Source organism: Pinus tabuliformis, chromosome 9, assembly GCF_031772625.1.
Source record: "Pinus tabuliformis cultivar Carrire ecotype Pingquan chromosome 9, CPIR1, whole genome shotgun sequence".
Classification (NCBI taxonomy): Eukaryota; Viridiplantae; Streptophyta; class Pinopsida; order Pinales; family Pinaceae; genus Pinus; species Pinus tabuliformis.
Window position 1 is genome coordinate 15,006,344 of NC_142307.1, and position 17,361 is coordinate 15,023,704.

Genomic DNA, 17,361 nt, shown 5'->3' on the forward strand with positions numbered 1-17,361 from the left:
GCAGTGACAAGTGTTCTAGAATTAGGCATGGAACACAATGACATGTGCAGGGGGTGCATACTTGTGAAATATGCTAAGGCGGCATTCCCAAGAAGTGACGATAGATCAGATGGTGTGTTATAGTGTATACATTCAGATATTTGTGGCCCCTATGTCCAGTAGATCTCTCAGAGGGTACAAATATTTTGTAACCTCCATCGATGGTCATTCCATAAAAACCTAGGTCTACTTCCTAAAGGCAAAGGACAAGGCCTTCATATACTTTCAAGAGCTTAAGGCTCTAGTAGAAAATGTGACAGGAAAGAAGATTAAGGAGCTTCATTTAGATAACAGAGGAGAATACACAAACATTGACTTCATGGGTTTCTGTGGAAAGGAAGGCATTAGGAGGGAATGGATAGATCCATACAATCACACAGCAAAATGGAGTAGCATAATGGAAGAATAGGTCTATTGTTGGGGCAACAAAACTGATGTTGTATGAATAGGATTTTCCCAAGTTTCTATGGGCAGAAACATGCAGCACGACGGTGTATATCCAGAACATGGTTCCTTACAAAGCATTAGGAAAGATAACACCAGAAGAAGTCTTCTCAAGAAAGAATCCAAAAGTGAGTCACTTCAGGATCTTTGGTAGTGTACCCTACTTCCATATACCAAATGAGAAACATACTAAACTGGATCAAACTACAAAGAATGGTTTCTTTGTTTGGTATACTTAAACCTTAAATGCGTACAAGATATATAATCCTAGCAGTAAGAAGATTATCGTGAGAAGGTACGTGAAGTTCATGGAGGATAGAACCTTCCATAAATCTCGCAAGTTTCTAGCAGGTGATAAGATTGAGCGAACAAAAGCTCCATTAGTCGAGCAACAGGGGTAGTCATAAGGACACCATCTAGGATAGTCACAAGGATCTAGTACAAGCACGACCCCAGGTGCAGGAGATATTGTGAGTTCGCAGCAAATGGAGCAGTTGAGGTAGGATAAGGAGTTGGTTGATCCTCCCACCACTAGTGATCGAACCAATAGAGAAGTTTGTCACACACTGAGGGATGAAAAGGAGTTCATAGGAGCTCCTAGGACGAATAGGAGAGAACGCGAACAGGTAAATAAGTACCAAACATTGGTGGCATAGGTTTTTGAACCTTCCAAGTATCAAGAGGTTGCACAACATCATGTGTGGGTGGTTGGAATGGTAGAGGAGTATAGCTATATCATGACAAATAATGTTTGGGAGGTAGTTCCTAGACTTGTGGATAGGTCAGTTATCGGCTCTCGATGGATGTATAAGATCAAGTACGTTGCAGATGACAGTGTGGATATATACAAGGCTAGGTTCATGGCAAAGGGGTATGCACAAAAGGAAGGCATAAACTATGAAAAAACCTTCGCCCTAATTGTCAGATACGCCTCTATCAGATATGTGATATTTTTAGTAGTGCATATGGGTGGAAAATTCACCAGATGAATGTCAAGACAACATTCTTGAACAGAGTGATAGAAGAGGAGGTATACATCGAACAACCAGAGGGCTTTGAGACACATGAGAGGGGAACATATGTGTGCATATTGAATAAAGCACTATACAGGCTCAAAAGCTCCCAAGGCATGGTATGGTCTACTTGACAGCTACTTGCAACAAATGGGAATCATCAAGAGATGTGGATCCTAACCCTTACTATATGATGGTAGAGGGTGATCCACTCATCTAGTTTTATATGTGGATGATCTCTTCTTGAAAAGATCATTAGGGCTCATTGAGGATTGCAAGAGGAACCTGGCAACAAATTTTGACATGAAGGATTTGGAATTAATGCATTACTTCCTAGGCCTAGAAGTATGGTAGAGAGATGGGGAGATCTTCCTTGGTCAAGGGAGATATACTACAAATATTCTTAAGAGATTCATGATGCATACTTGTAGGCTTATGTCCATGCTTATGATTATTAACTGGAGGAAGATCGATGCATTGGAGGATGAGGACATTGACTCAACCTTGTATAGACATCTTATTGGTTCCCTTGTGTATTTAGTCAACAGCAGGGCAAATATCTACTTCGCAGTCAATACTTTTAGTTAGTTTATGGTGGGGCATAAGAGAGTGCATTGGATAGAAGTGAGGCACAAAATAATGTATTTGCGTGAAATAATTGAGTATGGGATGGGGTATATCCGAGGTGATGGTGTCAGTTTATGTGACTTCACATATGCAAATTTTGGGCAAGCAATTCAGTGGATCGGAAGAGCACATCAGGGTGTTGCTTCAGCGTTGAGTCAGGGGTTGTACTTTGGTGCAGCAGGAAGCAGAAATTTGTGGCACTGAGCTCTACAAAAGCATAATCATGGCAACTAGCATGGCCACATGCGAAGCTATATGGCTTTGGAAGTTGTTAGTGAGCTTGTTCATGATAAGTCAAAACATATAGAAATACGATATCACTTCATTAGAGATTGTATGCAGCATGGTTCAGTCCAGCTACAATATATTTCCACTGAACAGCAGATGGCAGATATACTCACAAAGGCTCTAGGAAGAGCCAAGTTCGTCTACTTTAGAGAACAAAGGGGTATAGTGGAGAACACCTTAAAAGGTGGTAGCTCTAGGGAAGCATGATCAATGCATAGTTTTAGTGATAATAGCAGTGTCGATACAATGTAGTGCCAGCAGAGCTAGTTGCAATCAATTTAGTACGAGAAAGTTGCCGAACTAGTTGCAGTGACACAGGTAGTGTGAATTTCCCAGTTGCAGTGTGCAGGTGCAGTTCTAACCAAAATATTCCCAGTGTAGAGCTACACAGTCTAGTTTCTAGGGCAAGAAGAAAATGTGAGTTTCCAAGAGGGAGCAAAGAGATTTCCCAAGGGAGATTGAAGCTCAGAGGGAGTCTAGATTCGGAGGGAGCAACCGTATGGAATATAGTGCTTCAAGATCTAGGGAGATCAGACTCATTATTGCAATAGTTGCAGCAGTGGTGCAGATACAACAACAGAGTAGTAGCAACAGCGGTATGAGTAGATCAGAGTTTGTGCAGTAGCATGATGGACAATATTCTCTTCACAATGATTTTCAGTGATAGAGAGATTGTTCAGCGTGGAGAAGTGGAGAAGGTCAGTGAGACATCGACAACGTAGGACTATCCAGGTGAAAGGGAGTAGTATTGGTGGAGAGAATAACTTCCTCGCTAAGAGGGAGCGTTAATTTTTATACTGTCAAACATGTTTTCTAGTCTCGATTTGTGTCTAATAGGCTAAAAAACAAGAGATCTCCAAAACCCAGAAAAGGTTTCACGAGATAAGCTTGTGAAATGCCTCAATTAAATTAATTGTTCAATAATAAAAATTCCTAAGTCTAACTTAGGAAAATTGATTAATCAATGGGAATTAATTGAGGATGATCAAGAATGCTATAGAGACTCACATGGATCAAGTCTAAGATTATCTTAGTCATTGATGAGGATCTAATCATGGTTGTTGAAGCTTCAGTGAGAGATTATATGAGCAAATCAATGAGATGAGAAGAGACACAAGTGAGGGAGAAATTATCCATGCAGTGTTTCTCAATGCACAGTGATTCAATAAGGGAAGAATTTGAGCCAGTGGTGGAGCATCAGTGACTGAGGGAGCAGTAGAGAGAACTCTGGAGGAATTTCTCAGCAATTTTCCAGTGCCAGAGAGGCAGGAAAAGGGAGGTCGAATTATTCTATAGAAAATTTGTCCAGGTAGTGCGAGTGAGCCAGAAACCCCAATGTGAGTGCCAGGAAGAGATCGATTCAATTTTTGAAGGTTAGGAAACCACCCAGAAGGTAGAGTGAGTCATTTACATACATTGAGGGAGGCTAGATGGCCCAATTGGAGGCAGTGTCAGGGGTCGTCAATACTTGCGCAGACCAGTAGTGCGAACAGCCTGCGGGTAGTGAGAGCAACCCAAAAGGAGGCCAATAAATTTGCAGAGGGAGAAAATTCTCTCCCATAAATTTTGCTAGATTATTTGTTAGAGGATTGCTAGTGATGCATCCAGATTATTGTGCTCAGATTTTTATTGTTGCATAATAATAAAATAAACCCTCATATGTTACATCGATTTTCCCTTCAAAAATTTTCCAAGGACATTAGCCTAAAATAATTGTGTTAATTGTGTACATGAATTTCTTAGTTTCCAATATATTTTCCGCAATATTTTATTTATGAAAACTGTAGTAGTGAGTTATTTGTCCTTAAAATTAATTAAGGAAGACAAATAAATTATATCAATTAAAGGAATAATTTCAAAGTTTATTGCCATCATGAATTTTTCACATTTCCTACCAATTTACATAACTCCAATGAATTAAACTAAAAACCATTACAATATAAATTTGAGTAAATTAACTAAAATACGAGGGGCGGATGTTTGAGAGTTCAACAACCAAATAAGGTACACAATCTAAGTTCTATGTGATATTTCAACAAAATCATTCCATGTTGGTGTATTATGAAATAAAGATATTTAAGCCTTATTTATGGCTATTAACACATTGGTAGGCTTATGGAATATTAGTTGATGTTCAATTAAATTATGGCTTTTTTGCGTTTTTTTAAAAGAAAATATGATATGCGGGGGTTTCTTTGTGTACAACCCTGTAAGTAAAAATATTCATCTATTAGTGTTTATTTGTAAAAATTTAAATTACAAAAGATCACATGAATCAAAACGTGCAAGGAAAAGTACTATAAAAAAAATTGGTGAATTCATGTTGAACGAAGTGAGTGCAATTAATGTTAGATGTCAATCACACCACCTCCCCACCCACAACCACCATGTCGTATGATGGTTCAAAATGTGGAAATGCAAAAATACGCAGAGGACCAATTAAAAACAAAAAGATGAAAAGTGATAGGTTGTTGCAGAGAAATGTCACATAGCAAAGTACAATAAACAAAAAGTGTAGTTTCGAAGTCTTGTCTATTAAATGTTATTAAATGTTGAGATACACGATGTAAATCAGTTAGTAAGTAAAATGAAAATGGAATCCTTTGCTCATGATAAAAGAGTGAGCCATATATTTGTGGGAGATGTATCAACAATAAAGAGAATGAATTTTTTTTGTGAACAACCGCAAATATCAATAATATATCAATAATGTTGTGTTATTTTTTTTTCGGTTTGTTAATAGGGTTTATTTTGAATGGTTGGAAGGAATGATTGAAATCCTCCCCACTTATGTATCATTTACACAAGCCATATGATAAGCTTTTAATGTGACCGTTTCAAAACTTGTAAAGATTGAATAGTCTCTCAAGAATCAAAACATGTATATTCATAATTTGGAATATATATATATATATATATATATATATATTTTCCATCTTTTGTCTCATGGGTTGAGTACCACGATTGTCATTATTCACCTTATTCCCTTCAATTAGAGGAGTAGATGTGATAGTTGATTGATTCTAAATTATTATTGAATGGGATAGTTGATAAGTCTAACTTTAGTGGTAAATCAGAGCAAGGTGTTTGTGAAAATTTAATTGAAAAATTAGTCAACTCAGTTAAATCATAATGTTATATTTACTAGATTAGCATAAATGAAGAAAACAAACTAGAGCAGCCAATGTAAATTAAATGGTTGATAAAGGTCGATTGGCATCAAAATGCTTACTTCACAGTACATCTCACATTGTCAAAGATAAAAATAAAAACCAAAAAAATTAATTAAACTGTAACTTTATTTTAAATTTACTATTAGTATTATTAATGAAAAAAGAAATATTATGAGTTAAACATATATAGATATAAAAATACACGTAACAATATTCTTAACCATGTAGATTCACCCTCACTTTTCCATGGAGATTATTAAGTTGTAAATAGGCTTTGTTACACTATCATGGACTAATATCGTGGCTTACTAATATTATATGCCCAAAAAACCATAACTTATGTTCATATGATATTTTTTAATTAATCAATCTAATTGAAAGGACAGAAAGAACATAGCAACTCTTGATAAACCTCAACTTTTGATTTGTGATTATTATTAATAATATTCTAAAATATTCCACAGAGTTAAATTCCTACCATCCACCTTATAGTTATTGATAATTAATTGAAAATTCTAAAATTTCTATTCCAAAATAAACACATTAATCAACTTAATGAGTTAATTAACTAAAAGCATATGTCAGAGTTTTGAACTACAACATTCAAGATAGGGACCCTAGGTGCCTATTATATATGAGCGTTGTTGGGAAATATATTTAATTAAAATAAATTCTACCTATTAATTATTTTCCATGTTGCACTACTGTGAAATAAAATTGAGTTATGGCCACCAATCACCATAGTGTGATAGTGTTATAGACCATTTTTCACATCTGGTCAATAAGCCTATTAACTAGATCAATCAACATCCCTTTAGTCCTTGTCATCACCTTTGCACAAATCCCTAAGCATGGCTCTCCCTAATCCCTAAATTTTTGCCTTTAACTGCTTCATTTCAGTGATTTTAAGGCCCAACGCACCCTACTACCTTAGGAGAATGCATTCACTAGTAGGTTGACCCTCTCTGGACCTGTGTTGATCACCAGCATGTTGACCCTCTCTGGACCTACGTTGATTACCAGCAGGTTGACCCTTGTTGTGGTGCGTTGATTCTAGAAATTCAAGAAAAATAAAAAGAATCTTGAAGCTTCCTCTTCCAAAAGCTTCCAGAGGTTGTTCTAACCATTTACCTTGGATGAAAGTCTCGAATCTTATCCTATCCTACCTTGGATATTTCACCCCTTATCCCTTGAGCTCATCCTCCCATCAAGAGTGGATCTCAAGCCTAGATTGGTAAATGGATAAGAATTCCTAACCTACCATCCTCTTCTATATATTTATTGTCATCCACAAGCTAGAGGTTGGCTTTTGGAGATAGATTCTACCCTCATGTTGTTGTTGTGAGAGTCATTATTCCATGCATTAGGGTGACATAGAGATACACTTTGTGACAAGGAAGGACAAGTCAACTTGGAGGAGCTCTTCTACAAGATCAACTCTATATTTGGTTGTAACTCTCTCCATTTCTATTAATACAAAGAGTTCATTGTTTTCCTATATGTGATGTTATGATTTCATGTATTTCAATACCATGTTGATCTATTGAATGAAGTGATTGGACAATGTTACATAGATGTCGTAAATATTTTGCTTGTGTTGTCTCAGTATGGCGAGGCTTATGACGGATTTCAGGTAGACTTCATCTCATTGTCCATTTACTTTAAGGAAAACATTGGTTTCTTTGCTTTTGTTGTTCTAGACTAGGCCACCCAGTCTAGGAAAGATACATATGTCTATAGTGGTAGATTTTGTATATCAAATTGGCGACCAAACTGGGGATTAGTGTATTCCCTTGGTGGTTTCCTTGTCCTTAATGCTTATTGTCTCTTCTTCAGACCTTCATTGTCTTACTCATTCAAGAATATACCTAGGAAGACCTTTCATTGAGTTTCAATTGCAATTTTTGTGTCGGAACCTTGCATCCCCTGATCAATGCTCCCTCTAGTCTAGTGACAGAGTGTTGCAACGCTCCTGTTAGGCCTAAGAATTATCCTTAAAATACATCCGCTTTCCCTCCATTCACACATCTTTTCCCCTCTATTCCACCACCATGTCACCACATCAGCTTCACTTTCATCATTAACTGTGTTACCATTGTGTTTTCCAAAACATTATTAATTCTTAGTATTTTTAAGTGAATTTGTTGTTAAACTTTAGAAAATAATATCCATATACTTATACCTAACAATTAGAATGAGTTTGTTGACATGTGTAGGTACAAAGGAAGTTTTCAAGGCATCTTTATGTGGCACTCTATGTTCAAATTCGAATTTGAGGAGATCATGGACCTCATGGAGGATAGGGTTATGTGTCACCATTGGTTGAGAAATATGTGGATCAAAGGAGAAAATAGTGCATCTACATTTATGAGTTTGTTAACATAGCTTTTGTATAAATAGGAGTGTTATCTCCTTCATTTAAAATCTTAATCTTAATCTTCATTTGTAATCTTAATATTTTTAGAATCTTAGAACCTAGTCCTTCATTGTAACATAGTAATGTTAATCGAATTAGAATTTAGAATAGTTTTGGTTAGGATCATATGAGCTTTTAGCCATTTTACTTTGAAAATTATGATGAATAAAATGGAGCTTCTTTGATCCTCTACATTTGACTTCTCTTTTGGTGTGCTTGTGAATCCTTGGAAGGATCCTCATTGCCTAGCAAGTACACTTTTGTTTTGGTAAGCTTTTATTTCATGTTTGTGAATTTCATTAGATTAAATTATTAGGTTCATATGTTTGAAATATTAATGAATGACCTTTCGTAAGAAAGTATTAATGTTTCCTTCAATGAATCTGATTTGTTATTTAATGTTTGATTTCATTAGTTGAAGTTTCTAATTTATATGCTTGAGATATAAACGAATAGTCTCTTGTAAGAGAGCTTTAATATTTCATGCAATCAATCAGAATTATGTTTAAGAGCTTTAATTTCATTAGATTAAATAGTTGATTAGAAATATTAATGAACAGTCTCCTGTAAGGGAGCTTTAATATTTCTTCACCTAGCTTAGTTTAGTTTGTCTCTAAGTCCATATATATTGGATGATCCTCGAATTTTTACTTACTCAGGTTGATAGTAAATGAAACTCTAATTTTCCTCTGCATTTTAGAACCAACATTTTGGCGCCGTTGTCAGGGAAGATGATTTGGAGATAGACTTAGGAAGTTATTTTTATTGCAATTTATTTTTATGGACTAACTTGTGAAACCTGATGACAGCAGGATCTTCATAAAGGAGTTCAAGTTGATCTTTTTTATTTTTTTCGTACTTACTTAGTTTCAAATTCAGTTTTTAAACCCCCCATTTCTTACTAATCCATCTACGAATGAGAAAATTGAAAATTTTGAACAGGTACTTCTTGGAGAGAGAACAATATTGAATATTGGTTTCAAAACAACCTTGTGCCAACTCCAAGAATAAGACACGTTACTTACATGCTTGCAAATAATCAGGTAAAAACTTTAAATCTAAATGTGAGCATGTTTAAATTTTTAATCCGTAGATGGCTTCATTGGAAGCATTCTTTTACCTAGGACAAAAAAATAAATAAATAAATAAATAAAATTAAAATAAAATAAAATTTAATAATAATTAATTATTATTATTATTATAATAATAATTCAAGTTAAAGGTAGAATAGATTAAAAAAAAGAAAATGGGATCTTATAAAGTTTTTCTTTAGTCTTGTTTTCAAAAATAATAATAATCATAACAATAAAATCATCCATGCCCGCAAGGGTTTGGTCTCGGGGCCAGCGGACAGTCTGTTAAGTCGTTCATGCTGCTGTGCAGGTCACGAGTTCAAGTCTCGTCTTAACCTGAGGGCCGTTCTTCCAGGCTGGGCAGTTCCTCCTAGCAATTAGAGTGGTAGCCGGTGGGATTCGACCCCGTGTAACGCGAGTATGATACCACCGTTGTTGCCGATCCCGCTAGATATCAAAAAATAATAATAATAAAATCATCCACATTTCTCATGAATAAATTTAGGTAAGAGCCACTTCATCCAACCTAACCTGCGAAAACAAAAAACAAAAAACAAAAAACAAGAAAACAAATCAATAGGTTAGTGTGCTCCCTTCCTGTGTTTCGAGCGATCAGAAAGATCAGAAAATATCTTGATTTATTTTCAAAATTAAATAAAAAGATTTTGCTCAGAATTTGCACAAATCATTAAAACTACAGCATTATAAGAAATCGAAATCATTTTTTAAAATAAATTCTTTATTTTCGATTTCAAATTTAAATACTAAATCTAAACCCTAACGGTTTAGTGTTATGATCGTGTGCATCGTTCTACCGCTTCGAATGAGAACATTCTCAAGCAAATCTATCCTACAAGCAATCCAAACGCAACATCTTTCTCAAATATTGGCCTCAAAGGGTGTTCCGCAGCAAAATCCGTGCCTAATAGACTGGAATTCGAATCCAAGAAGTCACATTTCACAATTCCCGAGTACATGCACTCATTGATAACAAAGTCTTCAAGCTCACGAACATTTGAAACATCTAGTTGTTGCATCAAGAGATCATAAGGTAACACCTTTGCAGTTTTTGTCAATGTTAACACTGTTAGTTGCTTCAATTTGAGCACTTGGTCAGATTCTAATGATGGAAGATGAGCAGCATTACTTTTGTAATCAGTCCACGTGCCATGTGCAAACAGACGAAGCAGATCCAAAAATTTAGAAAACTTAGTTCCCTGAAGCTCCAAAATATTCGGTACCGAGAGAATTTCAGAGAAAGCGAGCAATGATAAATGCGCAGTTGCATTTTGGATTAATTTGATGACTGCATCCACTCCTCTCACATTCTCTGCTTCCTTTACGAACTATTGTATATATTCTGCTTGCCTCTGTTCAATTTCCATCTTAGTGATCTGCTTTGTGCGCTTATTAGCACTCAACTAGATCAAAACAATCGCATGACACAGTCAACTAGATCAAAACAAAACAAAAAATTATATGGTTGGGTGTTAGTGGAAAGCAGAAAAATGGACAAACAAATTGCAGAAGAAGAAAATAGGTCAATCGAGTGTGGGATTCAGAAGGGTTCTACTATCAGTGGCTTTTGAGGGATTGAGCGAAAAGAGAGAAAATTGTGCTCATTAAGCGATTGAAGCCCTTGGACAGTTGAATGAGAATCATAAAAGGATCATTATATATTCGATGGTTCTTTACTTTTTCTTGATTGCTATATGTAGTTTTATTTATCATATTTCCATCCCATCTTGCCATCCGAATAGCCACAATTTGAGCCATTTGAGCATGCAGATTTTGTGAAATGATTTTGAATGATTTGATGATTGCATGCAGATTTTGTGAAGCCATTAATTAGAGAAGATATCGTTCCCCGTTACATTGGTGTGCAGTGTCGCCCATTTAATTTCCGTTTGGGTCTCAATGTCTATCACCTTCAAATCCAGAATGGCCGTCAGGCATGGTGGTCGATGTTGGTGGTCTATGAAAAGCCAAATATTATTATATCTTCTATAATATAGGATAAAATTTTATTTAAATATATCCTAGTTTGGACTTGCTCTGTCTTCGTTCAGGTTGCAAAACAGCGGAAGGTAATTTGATCGAAATCGATAGTGAGGCTTTGTTCATGTCACCTTGAGTCAACAAAAGCTTGTTTAACACACGTGTTACATAGGTTTTGTTCAATTCAAACATGTTTGCTCTCTCTTCAATGGATTTTATTTTAATGGAGAAAAACAATGGCGCTATGAGTTCACCATTGAAGTGTTGAATGGTTCAATAATTAGCTACAATAAATGGTACAATTTAATGATTTGTTACCATGAACAGTGTGGTTTTGTTCTTAATTGGGTTTGGATGTTGCAGCACAGGGCGGTATTCTGGTAGCAAAGAAGGAAGTTATATATCTTGATGGATTTGTGCCTTAGCAGGTCTTGTTTCGACATCAAGAGCTCTCGGCACAACACATTGGCAGACTTTGGAAACGAATTTGGAAGATTGATTTATCGAACATTTGGAGGATTATCTTGTTTTGGCAATAAAATTAATACTTCTTCATGTTGTATGCTTTTATGTAACGTATTATTCTGCAAGACACAACAAATCTATAATGCCAAGCTTTTACATGCACATTCCATGAGTCATCGGACACAAACAGGGAGTTGATTTACTTTTCATGGTTATTTTTATTAAAAATAGATTGTTATTAACATCATGAACTAGACTAAAATTATGCTTTTGATATTCCTTAATCTGTTTCATTTTGGCATTTAATTTTTGCATAAGAATCACAAAGGGAATGGCCATCTCTTCTTGAACAAACTTATGTTCTATATGCCAAGTTTTTTAGCAGGTTTCATATGATCAACTGATCATTAAGGAGATTAAAATTGTGACGACCATTGGTCTTCAAAAGACTTTTTTCATGAGAAATTCTAAAGAACAAGACCATGATCATAAGAACAAAATTTCCAGAAAATTACAAGTTCTTGTAACTTCCTGTAAGGGTTTAATGGTTTGATATGTTGCATCACATATTAGCAACCTAAATGTACAAGGATGGTGAAATACCTATCCACACTTGAATTCGACGTCTACAGGTGATTGGTCAACGCTGGTCAAACTCAGCGATTTTAGCATAAATTCCAGGAAAAAATGAGCAGATTTGCTATAATTCACATTTTCCCAGCAAGAGTCATTATCCATTTCTCATTAGCCACATTCACTTCATTACATTTTCTCCAATCCTAACCCACCAATAAAAACAACAAAGCTCACTTACAAGATTTTTGTTCCACTTTAAATATACATTGTCAGTTTCCTTTTGCCTAACCTTGCAAATAAAACCTTGCTTCCATACACCATTGAGTCCATAGTCCTTGAATCTAAATATTTTTCTAAAAACACCTTGAATCTTGCATGCCTTAAGGGCAAGTTATCATGCCGATAAACAAAGGGAATACATCAATGTCTCTTGTTCATTGGATCTTCTAAGTATTCTACAACAACAAATTCATTCATACTTAGAAGGATGTGTTAGGGGCATCTTGACTCTCATCCACACCAAAGACGGGAGCCTCGTGTTGACTAGTGGCATCCATTAATGGCCACTAAGTTAACAGTTTCTTGTTATGTTCGACACCGAAACATTTATTCACATGACAAGAATTGTGCCAATGAGGGTTGAAGACTTGAAGATCCATCATTTTGTAACAGAGGAAGCATAATTACTTTCATTACTTTTCAGTTTTTGATGTAAATGACTTGAGGACAAGTCAATAAATAAGGCAGGGGGGAAAGCGTAAATTCTAAATTTTGTATACCTTCCAAGCCTTATACATTTTCAACTGCATTCAGCAGCAGATTCCGAACATTCAACAGAAGATCCAGCAGCAGATTTACTAGCAGATGCAACAACAATAAAAGATTCACTTTTTCAACTTCATCCACCATTTTCACAGCGAAGTGAAGAAGACTATGATCAGAATTTTGCAGCCACACATGAAAAACTCTCATCCATTTTTGAAAGGGTAAGTTGAGGTATGATATTTTCTAACTTTTAACCATTTAATTCCTTGAAAGCTAGACTGATAATTTTTGTTAAAACTTCATTTCCTCATTTCATAAAATTGCCAAAACCCTCAGTTTGGGGGGAGATACATTTATATTCATACTTTGTCACATTCATATTTTCCATATTCATATATCACATTCTAAAACCCACATACTTTCAAAATATATTCACAATTACATGAGCATATAAATGGCTTTGTAAAAAAAAACTTAAAATCTAATTGAATGCAACACAATCATGGTTGTTACACAAGAAACAACCATGATGCATTTTAACAAAAATACTTTGCAATAAAAACCAAATTATCATTATGCGAAGTCTATACATTAAAATTGAAGGCAACAAACAAAATATGGTTGAAACACAAGAACCAACCAAGTTACAATTCATCAAAAACACTTTGCAAAAGTTAAGTAAATGAAATCATGCAAAGTTTAAGCCAAAGCTCAAGTATCAAAAAGTAATGTAATAGATTGCATAACGACATGCAATACCTTCAATTTGGGGGTATGTTGGGCCTAAGAATTATCCTTAAAATACATCCAATTTCACTCCATTCACACATTTTCTCACCTCTATTCCACCACAATGTCACCACATTAGCTTCACTCTCATCATTAAATGGGTTACCATTATGTTTTCCAAAACATTATTAATTCTTAGTATTTTTAAGTGAATTTGTGGTTAAACTTTTTAGAAAATAATATCCATATACTTATACCTAACAATTAGAATGAGTTTGTTGACATGTGTAGGTACAAAGGAAGTTTTCAAGGCATCTTTATGTGGTACTCTATGTTCAAATTCGAATTTGAGGAGATCATGAAGGATAGGGTTATGTGTCACCATTGGTTGAGAAATATGTGGATCAAAGGAGGAAATAGTGGATCTACATTTATGAGTTTGTTATCATAGCTTTTGTATAAATAGGAGTGTTATCTCTTTCATTTAAAATCTTAATCTTAATCTTCATTTGTAATCTTAATATTTTTAGAATCTTAGAACCTAGTCCTTCATTGTAACCTAGTAATGTTAATCTAGATAGAATTTAGAATAGTTTTGGTAAGGATCATATGAGCTTTTAGCGATTGTACTTTGAAGATTATGATGAATAAAATGGAGCTTCTTTGATACTCTACATTTGACTTCTCGTTTCGTGTGTTTGTGAATCCTTGGAAGGATCTCCATTGCCTAGCAAGTACACTTTTGTTTTAGTAAGCTTTTATTTTATGTTTGTAAATCTTATTAGATTAAATTATTAGGTTCATACGTTTAAAATATTAATGAATGACATTTCGTAAGAAAGTATTAATGTTTCCTTCAATGAATCTAATTTGTTATTTAATGTTTGATTTCATTAGTTTAAGTTTCTAATTTATATGTTTGAGATATAAACGAATAGTCTCTTGTAAGAGAGCTTAATATTTCTCAATCAGAATTATGTTTAAGAGCTTTAATTTCATTAGTTTAAATAGTTGATTAGAAATATTAATGAACAATCTCCTGTAAGGGAGCTTTAATATTTCTTCACCTAGCTTAGTTTAGTTTGTCTCTAAGTCCATATATATTGGATGATCCTCGAAGTTTTACTTACCCGGGTTGATAGTAAATGAAACTCTAATTTGCATCCACATTTTAGAACCAACAGCTCCTAAGCCTTCTATGTGCTTGTGTTGCAGAGCACTAGGGCCCCTTTAGCACCTACGTTGGTCCCTGTTCATGCACAAATTTTCTTTGTCTAAATTTCTCTTTGACTAGCTTTGTTCCAGTGGTTCTTCCTTGAGTCCCTGACTGTCTTATGGTCTCTCAGAAGCCTCCATTTGGTTTGATTTTGGTTTTGAGTGCCTTTGGTAAGGATTTGTTTAGATTTTCTTTTTTTCTTATCATTAGGTCATTAGCAAATTGATTTGTTTGATCATTGAGTGCTTGAATGAATTGGTGAGTCATCATTCTGAAAAGTTGCTTTTATCAGTGATTAGACGTGTATCTTAGTTTTCATCATATTAGAAAAGCAAATGGAATTGAAAAGAAAAAGCTCTTTGCATTGGCATATAGAGTTTTGTGTGTGCATCAATATGTGAAAGTTGCATTAAAAGGGAATTAACAAAGTTACCGATCAAACGAGAACTATTACCTCAAAACAAAAACTCTAGCCAAAAAACATGAAAAACAAGTTGAAAATTAAAAGTGTTGATGCTGGAATAACATTTTTTTTCGGGGTAAATTTTCAACATTTTTTAAAAATTGTAGTAAAAACCATTTTTTTTTGTGCAAAAGACACCCTGAAAACGAAAAGTGTTGATGTTGGAATAATGTCTTTTTTTTCAGGGTAAATTTTCAACATTTTTTAAAAATGGCAGTAAAAACCAATTTTTTTGTGCAAAAGACACCCTGAAAACAAAAAGTGTTGACACTGGAATAACGTTTTTTATCAGGATAAATTTTTAACATTTTTTAATAATGATGATAAAGATAAAATATCATGACTCTGAAAAACTTTAAAGTTCCAACGATTTTCAAGTATGACATTGAAGATAAAATATCACATCTTTGAAAACCCTTAAAATTTCAATGATCTTTAAGTATGACATTAAATATAAAATATCACGTCTTTAAAAACCTTAGAATTCCAACAATTTCAGTGATAGTGCTAAAGAAAAATTATTTATAATTGTTTACAATAATACCATTAAAGATAAAATATCACAACTTAGAAAAACATTATAATCTTGACAATTTTTCAACCATGGAATTAAAACCAAAGATTATGACTACAAAAAAACTTTTAAGTTTTCAAAATATTTCAAGCATGACATTATGGAAAAAATTTATGACTAAATGAAAGAGTTGTTATACCAAAAGTAATTTACTTTTTAAACGCTAAATGTAAAACGATTTTAAAATTTTAGCCTCAGAGAATTTGATACATTGCAACAAAAAATTAAAAATCAACCAACAAATTGACACGCAATGGAAGTAAACTCAACCCATTGTAATAAAAACTTAAAGACCAACCATGAAATTGACACATGATGGAAGTAGACTCGATTCATTATAACGAAAATTTTAAAAATCAACTATCAAATTGCACATAATAGGATCGAGTTGCTAGTCGTGCATCGACACGGACACTGTAGAAAAAATAAAAATAAAAACAAAATATATAAATAAATAAAAATGAAAAATACAAAAGAAAACAAAAATTCAAACAATAAAAAAAATAAAAACAAAAAATTTTAAAAAATAATAACAAGTAATAAAACATGATAAAAAAAATTCAAATATTGTTGAATTGAGGCTTTTGTGATCCATATCAAGTTTATGAGAAAAAGTATTTCGGCATAAATCACATGAAAAAACTTTTAGTAATGCGTTTCGAACCAACCAGTGTGGTTCATCGTCAGGACAAGTTGAAGAGACAGAGCATGGCTACATATTAAATAGAGAGAGCAGATCTTCTAACGGCTAAGTTTGACTAAAGAAATGACCATATTAGGCTAAACTAGACAAACGGCTATAATAGACCCAAAAACGGTTAGATTTGACTATTCAAATTGTTTCAATTATATTAAAATGTTATAACTAATATTATTATAATATTTAACATGTGTTATTTTAAGTAAAAAGTTAATCAGATTACATTTCGGGAATATTTACCAAATAATAACTATTACTAATAGAAGGGAATTAATATATAATAAGTAATATTATATTATTATTATAATAACATTACAATATTAATCTTCTTATTAATATTTTAATAGTAAAGTTCATCAAATGGGGATAATAGTTCATAGATCTAGGGAAATGAATAGAATAATATTGATTCCTTGTTATATTATTTGTACTAGGTTATTCAGATTAGACATGAAAAGGGGAAATATTATATAGTAATAATAATAGAATATAATTATTAATAGTATGGAATTAATATTAAAAATAATATTAGTTATCACTGTGCTATGTTATATTAAAAGTATTAAACTTAGGGCAACTAATTAATATCAATTTACCAGTAAAGTTATCTAATGGGAGCATATATTAATAGATCTAGGGATGTTAGTATAAGGATTGATTATATTAATATAATAATGCTATACTATTATTAATATTATCAAGGGTTTGCGTAATATAATTAATATAAATATATTAGAAAAACTGACATTTTTTTGTTTAAGATAGTCATGAACAGGACTATTACTAAAATAAAATAAACTAA